This window comes from Vigna angularis, chromosome 11, assembly GCF_016808095.1.
Source record: "Vigna angularis cultivar LongXiaoDou No.4 chromosome 11, ASM1680809v1, whole genome shotgun sequence".
Lineage (NCBI taxonomy): Eukaryota > Viridiplantae > Streptophyta > Magnoliopsida > Fabales > Fabaceae > Vigna > Vigna angularis.
The window spans coordinates 16,159,453-16,170,270 of NC_068980.1; the positions used below are offsets into that span (position 1 = coordinate 16,159,453).

Genomic DNA, 10,818 nt, shown 5'->3' on the forward strand with positions numbered 1-10,818 from the left:
ACACTATCAAGATTAAATTCTACACAATATAAGATGAAGTTGCACGTCAAAGTAAAATATTTTATCTAATGATCCTGGGATTGTTCTACAGGTCTCTGCAATCCAGAAAAGAGAATGTTGGAACTCCATCAGCAAGAAAGTTGTGCTAAGAGTCCAACTTTGGACTCTGATGAATAGTTTTTGTGGGAATAGTTAATGTTTTACTGCTGCCCTTCATCTTTCTCTTTCTGATTCATATTTGTTCATGTCTAGAGACTTTCATGTATCTTATTTTTTTCATTCAAATTTCTCTTATATTTTCTTCCCTCTTTCTTTCTACCTTCTTTAGGGAAGAAGGCTTTGTAGTTTTTATAAACCACACAAAGCTAGTAGGTACACTTTACATACCATTAACTTCACTAATTTCATAATTTCAATTTCATTCTTTTTTAAGGTTACGAGACATTCTAGAAATTAACTTATACATAAATTAATTTTAACTTACATTAACAAAAAATGGTTCTAGTTTACTTGTACGCATTGTAATCTATCAGGAAAATGTTCAAAAATTCATCCGTGGAATCGATTATGAATCCTGATGAGAAAATAAGACATAATGACACCAGAGTTGTGTAACCTATTGTATATAAATGGATCATGGAAGACCTATTTTTCCATATAAACACTTACGTCATATTATTATTTTTTAAAGAATTTGGCACTTTTAAAAAAATACACCCAATCTCCATTTTAATTGCAATTTTTTTATACTAATACTAACATTTGCCTCTTCAATTGTTTAACTATACTGAATAAAGTTATTTTTGATGAAATCGTCTAACATACTGGTTAAACATATTTTACAGAAACAACTAAAGTGACTTGTGATAATATATTCATGCCCTAAATAAAGAGAATGTGCAAGGTTCAATTCTAAATTACGTATATCACATTGGCACTAGAGTTGTTAAACGATTCACCATGTATTTTAGATATTCATCCAATTTAATTAAAATAGATTAATTCAATTCACATTTTCATAATAATTTTATCAAAATACTCATGTTTTATCAAACATTATAAAATATTTAAAAATTAAAGTGTAAATATATATAATTTAATAAATAAATTAATAAGATATTAAACTATTTAAATATTATTAAACAATATTTTAGTGTTTAAAAAATTAAATTATTAATCTACATAATTAAAAATAGAAAATAATTGTTATAAAAAAGTTTATGAAATTAGTTTTGTTGGGTGAATTATAGCTTAATTCATATTCAACCCAGTTCAAACTCATTTGAATATGTAAGAGAAAAAGGAAAATGATACTTCAACAACAACTTTTGACAACATTTTGACACGAGACACGTGTCAAAATGTGAGTGGTCCACATGGAAAAAAAATTTAAAAATGAAAATGACGTGGAAAGAGAATTGGGGGAAGGGTTTGAAAGTGAAGAGGTTCATTTTCTCTCTTCAGAATTTGAATCTGAGGCAAGGTGATAAAGAACCCAAGCTTAGAGAGAGAAAGCGAACCCTAGAGTGAGTCCCGCTCCCTTCCACCCAGCCAACTCGCCTCTTCCCAGAAACGTGTCGGTGCAAGCGTGGTCCGCCGGAGTTCCGCGTGACAAAGTGGTGTCCGTTCCGGTGACCGATAGCGTTGGAAGCTTTGATTGGAACCGCCACCGACAAAGACGCATTTTGAGCTACCACCGTTTACGTCTACTCACCCACCCAGTCATTGTGGTTCGTCTTCCTTAGAGCGTCGCGGTCCTTTGTCCGTCGGAGTGTCGCCGTCGCCTTTTACCCACCCACCCATCTTGCTCTGTGCCACCCACCGAGAGGCGTTGGTGTTCATTAAAGCGTGGTCGGACTGTCTTTGTTCATTAAATGTTGGTTTAGTTTGTTTAAATTTGTTAGGGCATTTATGTGTTGTTGTGTTTTTTGGGTACTTTCCAATGTATGGTTTAGTGTGGGTTGAAGTTGTGTAGAAGATTTAGTGGTTGATGGCGTTTTTGGGTGGAAAGTATGAAGTTTTTTTCTAATTTTTTTAACCATTTACTGGTTTAGTTCTTTCGACACAATTATTATGCCATTTATATACAATTTCATGTCAAAGGAACCATTTTTTGTATTACTCATGGTGCAGAAACTGCAGTGGTAGCAAAGGCAAAATAAGTGAGGACTTCAGGCAAATGTTTTGCACAACCAGGTCAACTACGTTGCAGGTACAACACTTGCACACTCCAAGCCAACCAAACTTGTAAGTTTTTAATGTTTATTTCTACAAATTAAAAAGTTTATTGTTTCATTGATATGTTAAATAACATTATTTGTATTTTGGACTTTGTTTGATGTCGGTATGATTGTGAAGTTATTGTTTTGAAATTTATGGAGTTGTGGGATGTCGCTGAGGAATACGAAAGCAACACAATGCCCACCTATAGAAATGTAAGGTATACAAATTTTCAGTTTTGGAAGCTTTGATAGAAGATGTTGCATTTTATTGATATATTGTGCATTTATCTCTTTGCAGGAGGAACTACGACAGGTTATGGAGAAATATGTTTGTGATTGGATCCTGGATGTGGACATTGTGCAGAGGGATGAAGTGTTGCAAGATTTAGGCCTTATGTAGATGTCGTTGAATAGGGATTTTTGCAATATGATTGATGTTTTGTTTACAACATTTTGAATATGTATTGATGAGGTCTGAATGTACATATTTTTTGCTAGAAATTTTCAAAGAAATGTATTGATTACATTTATTGATAATCAAATTTAAAGATGAGAATGATCATTGTTTACGATGTATGTACTGTAGTTCCTACGAAATTTGGATGTCATTATTTAGGGAATATTAAGGTGCAAAATATTCTTCCTAAGCAATATTTAAACATAGAAGTGTTGTTGAGACCATTATTATGACATTTATATACAAATCCAAGTCCAAGAAAATAATATTTGTAAAACTCATGTGCAGAAACAGTTTTGGTAACAAAGGCAAAATAACTGGGGACTTCAGGCAAAGGTTTTCCACAACGAGGTCAATTATGAAAATGATATTCATTTTCAAGTTTCAATTTCTTCCTTAACAATATTTGAACATAAAAGTGATGTTGAGACCTTTATTATGACATTTGTATACAATTCCATGTCCAAGGAAACAATATTTGTAAAACTCATTGTGTATAAACAACTTTGGTAGCAAAGGCAAAATAAGTGGGGACTTCAGACAAAGATTTTGCACAGCCAGGTCAACTATGAAAATGACATTCATTTTGAAGTTTCAATTTTTTCCTTAACAATATTTGAACATAAAAGTGTTGTTGAGACCATTATTATGACATTTATATACAATTTCATGTCGAAGGAAACAATATTTGTAAAATTCATGTGCAGAAACAACTTTGGTAGCGAAGGAAAAATAATTAGGGATTTCAGGCAAAGGTTTTACATAGCAAGGTTAACTATGAAAATGATATTCATTTTCAAGTTTCAATTTCTTTCTTAACAATATTTGAACATAAAAGTGATGTTGAGACCTTTATTCTGACATTTATATACAATTTCATGTCCAAGAAAACAATATTTGTAAAACTCATGGTGTAGAAACAACAATGGTAGCAAAGGAAAAATAAGTAGAGACTTCAGACAAAGGTTTTGCATAGTCAGGTCAACTATGAAAATGACATTCATTTTGAAGTTTCAATTTCTTCATTAACAATATTTGAACATACAAGTGATGTCCAGACAATTTTTATGACATTTATATACAGTTCCATATCCAAGGAAACAATATTTGTAAAACTTATGATGCAGAAACAACTTTGGTAGCAAAGTCAAAATAAGTGGGGACTTCAGGAAAAAGTTTTGCACAGGCAGATCAACTATTAAAATGACATTCATTTTCAAGTTTCAATTTTTTCCTTAACAATATTTGAACATAAAAGTGATGTCCAAACAATTGTTATGACATTTATATACAATTTCATGTCCAAGGAAACAATATTTGTAAAACTCATGGTGCAGAAACTGCTTTGGTAGCAAGGACAAAATAAGTGGAGATTTCAGACAAAGGTTTTGCACATCCAGGTTAACTATGAAAATGACATTCATTTTAAAGTGCACAACACTTTTGTTCATACTTAGTGGACATACAATTCATGTTGACGCATTCAATAAGACTTAAGCCAAATATTTTGCACCTTTCATCTTTTATTCTACATAGAACCCTATACATACAAGATTTCTTAAATAATGACATCCAAATTTCGTGGGGACTGTAGTACATACATCGTACACAATGATCATTCTAATCTTCAAATTTGATTATCAATAAATGTAACCAATACATTTCTTTGAACATTTCTAGCAAAAAATATGTACATTCAGACCTCATCAATACATATTCAAAAGGTTGTAAACAAAACATCAATCATATTGCAAAAATCCCTATTCACTAACATCTACATAAGGCCTAAATCTTGCAACACTTCATCCCTCCGCACATTGTCCACATCCAAGATTCAATCACAAACATATTTCTCCATAACCTGTCGCAGTTCCTCCTGCAAAGAGATAAATGCACAATATATCAATAAAATGCAACATCTTCTATCAAAGTTCCCAAAAATGAAAATTTGTATACCTTACATTTCTGTAGGTAGGCATTGTGTTACTTTCGTATTCCTCAGCGACATCCCACAACTCCATAAATTTCAAAACAATAACTCCACAATCATACCGACATCAAACAAGGTCCAAAATACAAATAATGTTATTTAACATATCAATGAAACAATAAAATTTTTTATTTGCAGAAATAAACATTAAAAACTTACAAGTTTGGTTGGCTTGGAGTGTGCAAGTGTTGTACCTGCAACATAGTTGACCTGGTTGTGCAAAACATTTGCCTGAAGTCCTCACTTATTTTGCTTTTGCTACCACTGTAGTTTCTGCACCATGAGTTTTACAAAAAATGGTTCCTTGGACATGAAATTGTATATAAATGGCATAATAATTGTGTCGAAAGAACTAAACCAGTAAATGGTCAAAAAAATTAGAAAAAAACTTCATACTTTCCACCCAAAAACGCCATCAACCACTAAATCTTCTACACAACTTCAACCCACACTAAACCATACCTTGAAAAATACCCAAAAAACACAACAACACATAAATGCCCTAACAAATTTAAACAAACTAAACCAACATTTAATGAACAAAGACAGTCCGACCACGCTTTAATGAACACCAACGCCTCTCGGTGGGTGGCACGGAGCAAGATGGGTGGGTGGGTAAACGTCGACGGCGACACTCCGACGGACAAAGGATCGTGTCGCTCTAAGGAAGACGAACCACAATGACTGGGTGGGTGAGTAGACGTAAACGACGGTAGCTCAAAACGCGTCTTTGTCGGTGGCGGTTCCAATCAAAGCTTCCAACGCTATCGGTCACCGGAACGGACACCACTTCGTCACGCGAAACTCCGGCGGACTACGCTTACACCGACACGTTTCTGGGAAGAAGCGAGTTGGCTGGGTGGGAGGGAGCGGGACTCACTCTAGGGTTCGCTTTCTCTCTCTAAGCTTGGGTTCTCTCTCACCTTGCCTCAGATTCAAATTCTGAAGAGAGAAAATGAACCTCTTCACTTTCAAACCCTTCCCCCAATTCTCTTTCCACGTCATTTTCATTTTTAAATTTTTTTTTCATGTGGACCACTCACATTTTGACACGTGTCTCGTGTCAAAATGTTGTCAAAAGTTGTTGTTGAAATATCATTTTCCAGAGAAAAAACAGAAAAGCACTACTCCTTATATCTAATATTTCTTCACATGGGTATGACAGTTTCCTCTAAAAAGATAACACGTCACTTAGTAACAAAATTCTTAACATAAATTTACTGGCCTGATAATCTTTTCAATTATGCATCTACAACATTACTTGGACCGTATTCAGCATTTGCAGTAGTACTTGAGCTGCAACGTAATAGAATTAGAGTACTGTAAGGCCCAATGATTCTTTCATAATACTTAAGGCTAGAAAAGAAAAGCTTATTGAACTTGTCAAAATCCTAGGTTAGCTAAAACAATAGACCCTATATACCGCCTTTAACCCGAAACACTAGAAGACCCTATTCTATTTTTGCATTTGCACCGAATTTGATCCATATTTAAAAAAGAAGGAAAAACTGACTTTTTTTTATTAACTCGACACAATTTGAAGTTGTTGTAAATTGAGTTAGCTCACATGTTTAAACTCAACAAATAAGAGATTTATTATGGATTGTGAATAAAAATTCTTCTTTGTTTTGAACCCTTAATTTCCAATATGTTTTTGTACACTCTGAAAAATTTAGCCCTCAAACATTTAAATGATATGATCTGGTATATGCAACTGACAAACCTTATTTTATTGTTTTATAAGTTATAAATTTGGTTTTAGAAATTCAACTGCAGTGAACATGCCGGAGTGGTTATCGGGCATGACTAGAAATCATGTGGGCTCTGCCCGCGCAGGTTTGAATCCTGTTGTTCACGCTTTTTGTTGTAAAAAATAATTATATTTAATAAGTTTTTGAAACTAATATGAAAGTCTGTAATGTTTCCCTTAAGGCACCATTCTCATTTTTCTAGTATTTTTTTTACCTATCCTATAGAAACAAAATATAGATCCTACAATTTCTGCACTTTTTAAACCTTAAATAATTTTCCATAAATTATTGTTTTAGGCAAGTAGCCTAATTAATAATATAGAAAAAAAAAACTAAATGTGATAGATAATTCTTGTTGTTTGATTTGTCAACGTTTGTGGCTAGTCCCTCCATGTTCTTCCTGGGAAGAAAAAAGAAACAATAAGAAGTGACAAATAACATTATGAATGAATATTATTGGCAGAAAGAATGGGTATACCTAAATCAAAAGAAATTGGACCCCATTAACTTATAAATCAATTTTTCACAATTTTCTTTCCCAAATAAATAAATAAATAAAAGTACGAATCACTTTTTACTTTTCTTTGAAGTCAAGCTTGTTGTTGATTTTATTTTAATATTGTGATCTTATTTGGGAACCCTTCTTGAATGCTTCCAATGAATGGAGTGAGAGTCAGTTTAATAGTACTTAGCAAGATTCGTAATATGGGCCTCCAATCATGGACCCATTATTGGGCCATCAAAAGTCAATCATTCTGGGCCATTGTCCTAATTCGAGAATGGCTTGCAATGGATGAGGATACAAAGGGACCCACGTGGCCCATCAAACATCTATTTGTGTTCCAATTAGTAAAAACAACTAGTGAACTTGCTTCCTGCTGACGTGGACCTGACACATTTCCTACCTCCTACCCTTAAACCTATGTTCTATGGCTACCCATTAGCCAAATCAAATATCTATTTTAATATACAGACAAAGAAAATATAATAAGTTACTGAAAGATCGTTTATTACTTGTTTTCTCCAAGTTCGATTAAACTTTATATTAAGATAATATCAATAAAGCCAATTAAGTATTGAAATTCTATAATGATTTTGTTTATTATTGTTTAATAGTTTTAACTTTTATCATCATTTTATTTTTAAGAGATTAATGAAGAAAAATATATTTAAATTTTTAAAATTTTATGTAAAATTATTTAAGGGTCAAATCAAAATTAATTTAATCATATTCTCAAGATAACAAGATCATTACCTTTTTATCTTTTTTATTCGTTGATAATTTTTTTTTATTTTTTTGGGTTTGTCAATCAATTTAGTTTTGGAAAAAGAAAGAATAAGTTCTCCATCAATTTAGAATATATTAAAGAGAAAATGTATGATTTAAATGGTAAGACGATAATATAAAATTAAGGATCATATTATTTTGATGATAACAAAATCAAGGAAACATTGAATTTAAATAAAAATAAAAAATTATAATCGATTAATATGTCAAATTTTAGGTAAAAATTTAATTAAATATACTTAAAGTAACAATTTTTAAAAATTTAATTAAAAATACTTAAATATAATGAAAAATATATATTTAAAAAACTTGTTCTTAAGAAATAATTAAATACATTTTCAGAAACTAAAGTAACAATTTAAAAAAAATGTAAATGAAGTGATACTAATTATACTAAAATGAGAACTTTTCACACTTTTTCCAAGGATTTGTGCACCCTTATTTTCACGAGAGGGGTAATATTATTGCATAATTTTCACATAAAACTAAAGCTATGTTTATCTGATTTGACATGAAAAAATAATAATTGAAGCATGGCTGGCTCTGAATGAATAGTTCTTGCTGTACTATTTGTTTTTTACCATTATGCATATATATTACCGACACGCTTCATGATTGTGTGGTTGCACCAGAAACTAGTTAAAAAAATCAAATTATTCAAATTTGTATGAATATGTGTGTACAATTTGCAAGAAAAAAACATAACGGTGTAACAGATAGTTTATTTACTTGTGTTAGTTAGAAGTTAGACATGACCAAGACAACAAAGTGAGATCAAGACTGAGTTAATAATATATAATTTAGCTTTCTAGATTCGCAAAAGACCTTTACCAAAAGAAAGAAAATAAAAGTAATATATATATAATATTTTTTTTTGGCGGAGAATAAAATTTCAAACTAGTCAATGACATAAAAGCATCTTTGTGATCCCCTTCTAAAGAAACAGCTTGTGGACGTAAAATAATTTTTTATTGTGTTTAAATTTGAAAACTTGGGTGGTGGAAGAAAATCACAGAGCATAATTATGTAAATCATGACAATGTTGTGTGATTATTGTGCTAATTGTCTTTCATTTATAGTAGTTTCTGTGGCCTCATTATATGGATGGTGATTCAGACAGCACTACAAGCAGAAACAACAACCTAGGTTTTGAAGAAATGAGATTTTGTCAGAGAAGGAACAATCATTATGCAACAATATATGAGGCTTGAAAAGTAAACTATGATTATAAAACACATTGATGACACTGTTAAAAGTATTGTGAGGACGAATGCGACTTTATCATACGTTTGTTTAAGCTAATTTGTGATGATTTGAAAACGTAGATTTGTTGGAGGAAGCAATTAACCATCCAAGCATGAAGACTGAAATATGGGAGGATGTAATGTAGAAACAAGAGTCACTGACAAAAATGGCCTCCATTGTAATTTGAAATACGTTTGCCGAGGTAGGACATATTTGAGTGGTTGGAATTAATTTTGGGTGTGTTTTTGAGACAATGAAATTGATTATGATAGTGTGTGATTGATTTTCAATGTGTTTGTGTTTCGGCAGGGTTTTGTAGGATCGAGAGACTAATCTTTTCTGACGTGTCTTCCTTGCTTCTAAACGTCTGGATCGAGTATTCTGCTCGTTTGGACTCTGGATGTCGTTCGGTTGTATAGGCGTAGGTTATGGAGTCTTAGCTCTCAAGAAAGTGATTTTGTCATCACTGTGGAGTATTTTCAAGTGTGAGTAGAACGTACCTGGCTTTTAGACTTGGCCCTGTATTTATAGGTTATTACAAGCCTAATAAAATATAAACAGACTTACCTTAAACAGATTTACCTTAAAATCCGGTCGGTTGCTCATAAACAACTTTATGAATATCTTTAATCAGATATATTTGATTATTTTATCCTCTGCTGGATTATTAGCTCAATAACTTAAATGCTGACCTAATTGTGGCCCAACACCTTTTAACTTGGTTTGACCTGGTTGACGAGCATTGTGGCCCAACATCATTTAACCTAGTTTGACCTGGTTGACAAGCGCTGCTACAGTAGATAGACCAAACGGTCTTGGATGTTAACCGTTCGGTCCCTGATTATATACCATACATATGCCCCCCAAGTCCGAGTTAACCGTTCGACTTTAGCCATGATTAACTATAGGACTTATGAGTTTGAGGGAGGCTGTATTTGCTGTATTGGGGAGCATGCTTCTAAGCGTTGCTCAATGCTGGAATGCTTAAGGCCATGAAAGACCGAACGGTTGAGGCCGAGTGGCCGAACACCTACGAGGTCGAATGGCCGAATGCTGGAGCGATTGAGACCATGAGGCTGAGGCCGAGTGTCCGAACACCTAGGAGGCTGAATGGCCGAATGCTGGAACGCTTGAGGCCATGGAAGGCCGAACGGTTGAGGCCGAGTGGCCGAACACCTACAAGGTCGAATGGCCAAATGCTAGAACGCTTGAAACCATGGAAGGCCGAATGGTTGAGGCCGAGTGACCGAACACATGCGAGGCCGAATGGCCGAATGCTGGAATGCTTGAGGCCATGAAAGGCCGAACGATTGAGGCCGAACGGTTGAGGCCGAATGGCCGAACACCTGCGAGGCCGAATGACCGAATGTTGGAATGCTTGAGGCCATGGAAGGCCGAACAGTTGAGGTCGAGTTGCCGAACACCTACCTAGTTCCATAATAGGTAGATTGCATTTATGCTGGTGTGCGCTAGGTGTTCTTGGGCGAACATGGCCTAGACTATGGGGGGTGGTCCCCTAGGTTTGATGTGTTGGGTGTTCTTGGGCGAACATGTCCTAGAGGGAGTGTATCCCTATATTTAATGAACTGGGTGTTCTTGGGCGAACATGTCCCAGAGGGAGTGTATCCCTATATTTAATGCGCTTGGGTGTTCTTGGGCGTGTGTCCCTATACGCAATACACTAGGTGTTCTTGGGTGAACATGTCCCAAGTCTGGGAGTGTTTCCCTGGTTGAGTGCTTGATAACAGTTGAAAAACTATTATTTCCATGCTTAAAATTGATACTAAAAGCAACCTTTAACACTTAGAAACTAGCTTGGAATCAAGCTTTTGTTTATATTTTTGGAAATAAGAGAGTTGGACAGG

At 33.9% G+C, this 10,818-nt stretch overlaps 1 non-coding gene across 1 annotated transcript; it reads left to right on the forward strand.

Annotated features, from left to right (window-relative positions):
- Positions 1 to 6,444: 6,444 nt before the first annotated feature.
- Positions 6,445 to 6,526, forward strand: TRNAS-AGA (transfer RNA serine (anticodon AGA)). The gene has a single exon. It is a non-coding gene; the product is annotated as a tRNA-Ser (tRNA).
- The last annotated feature ends 4,292 nt before the right edge of the window (positions 6,527 to 10,818 follow it).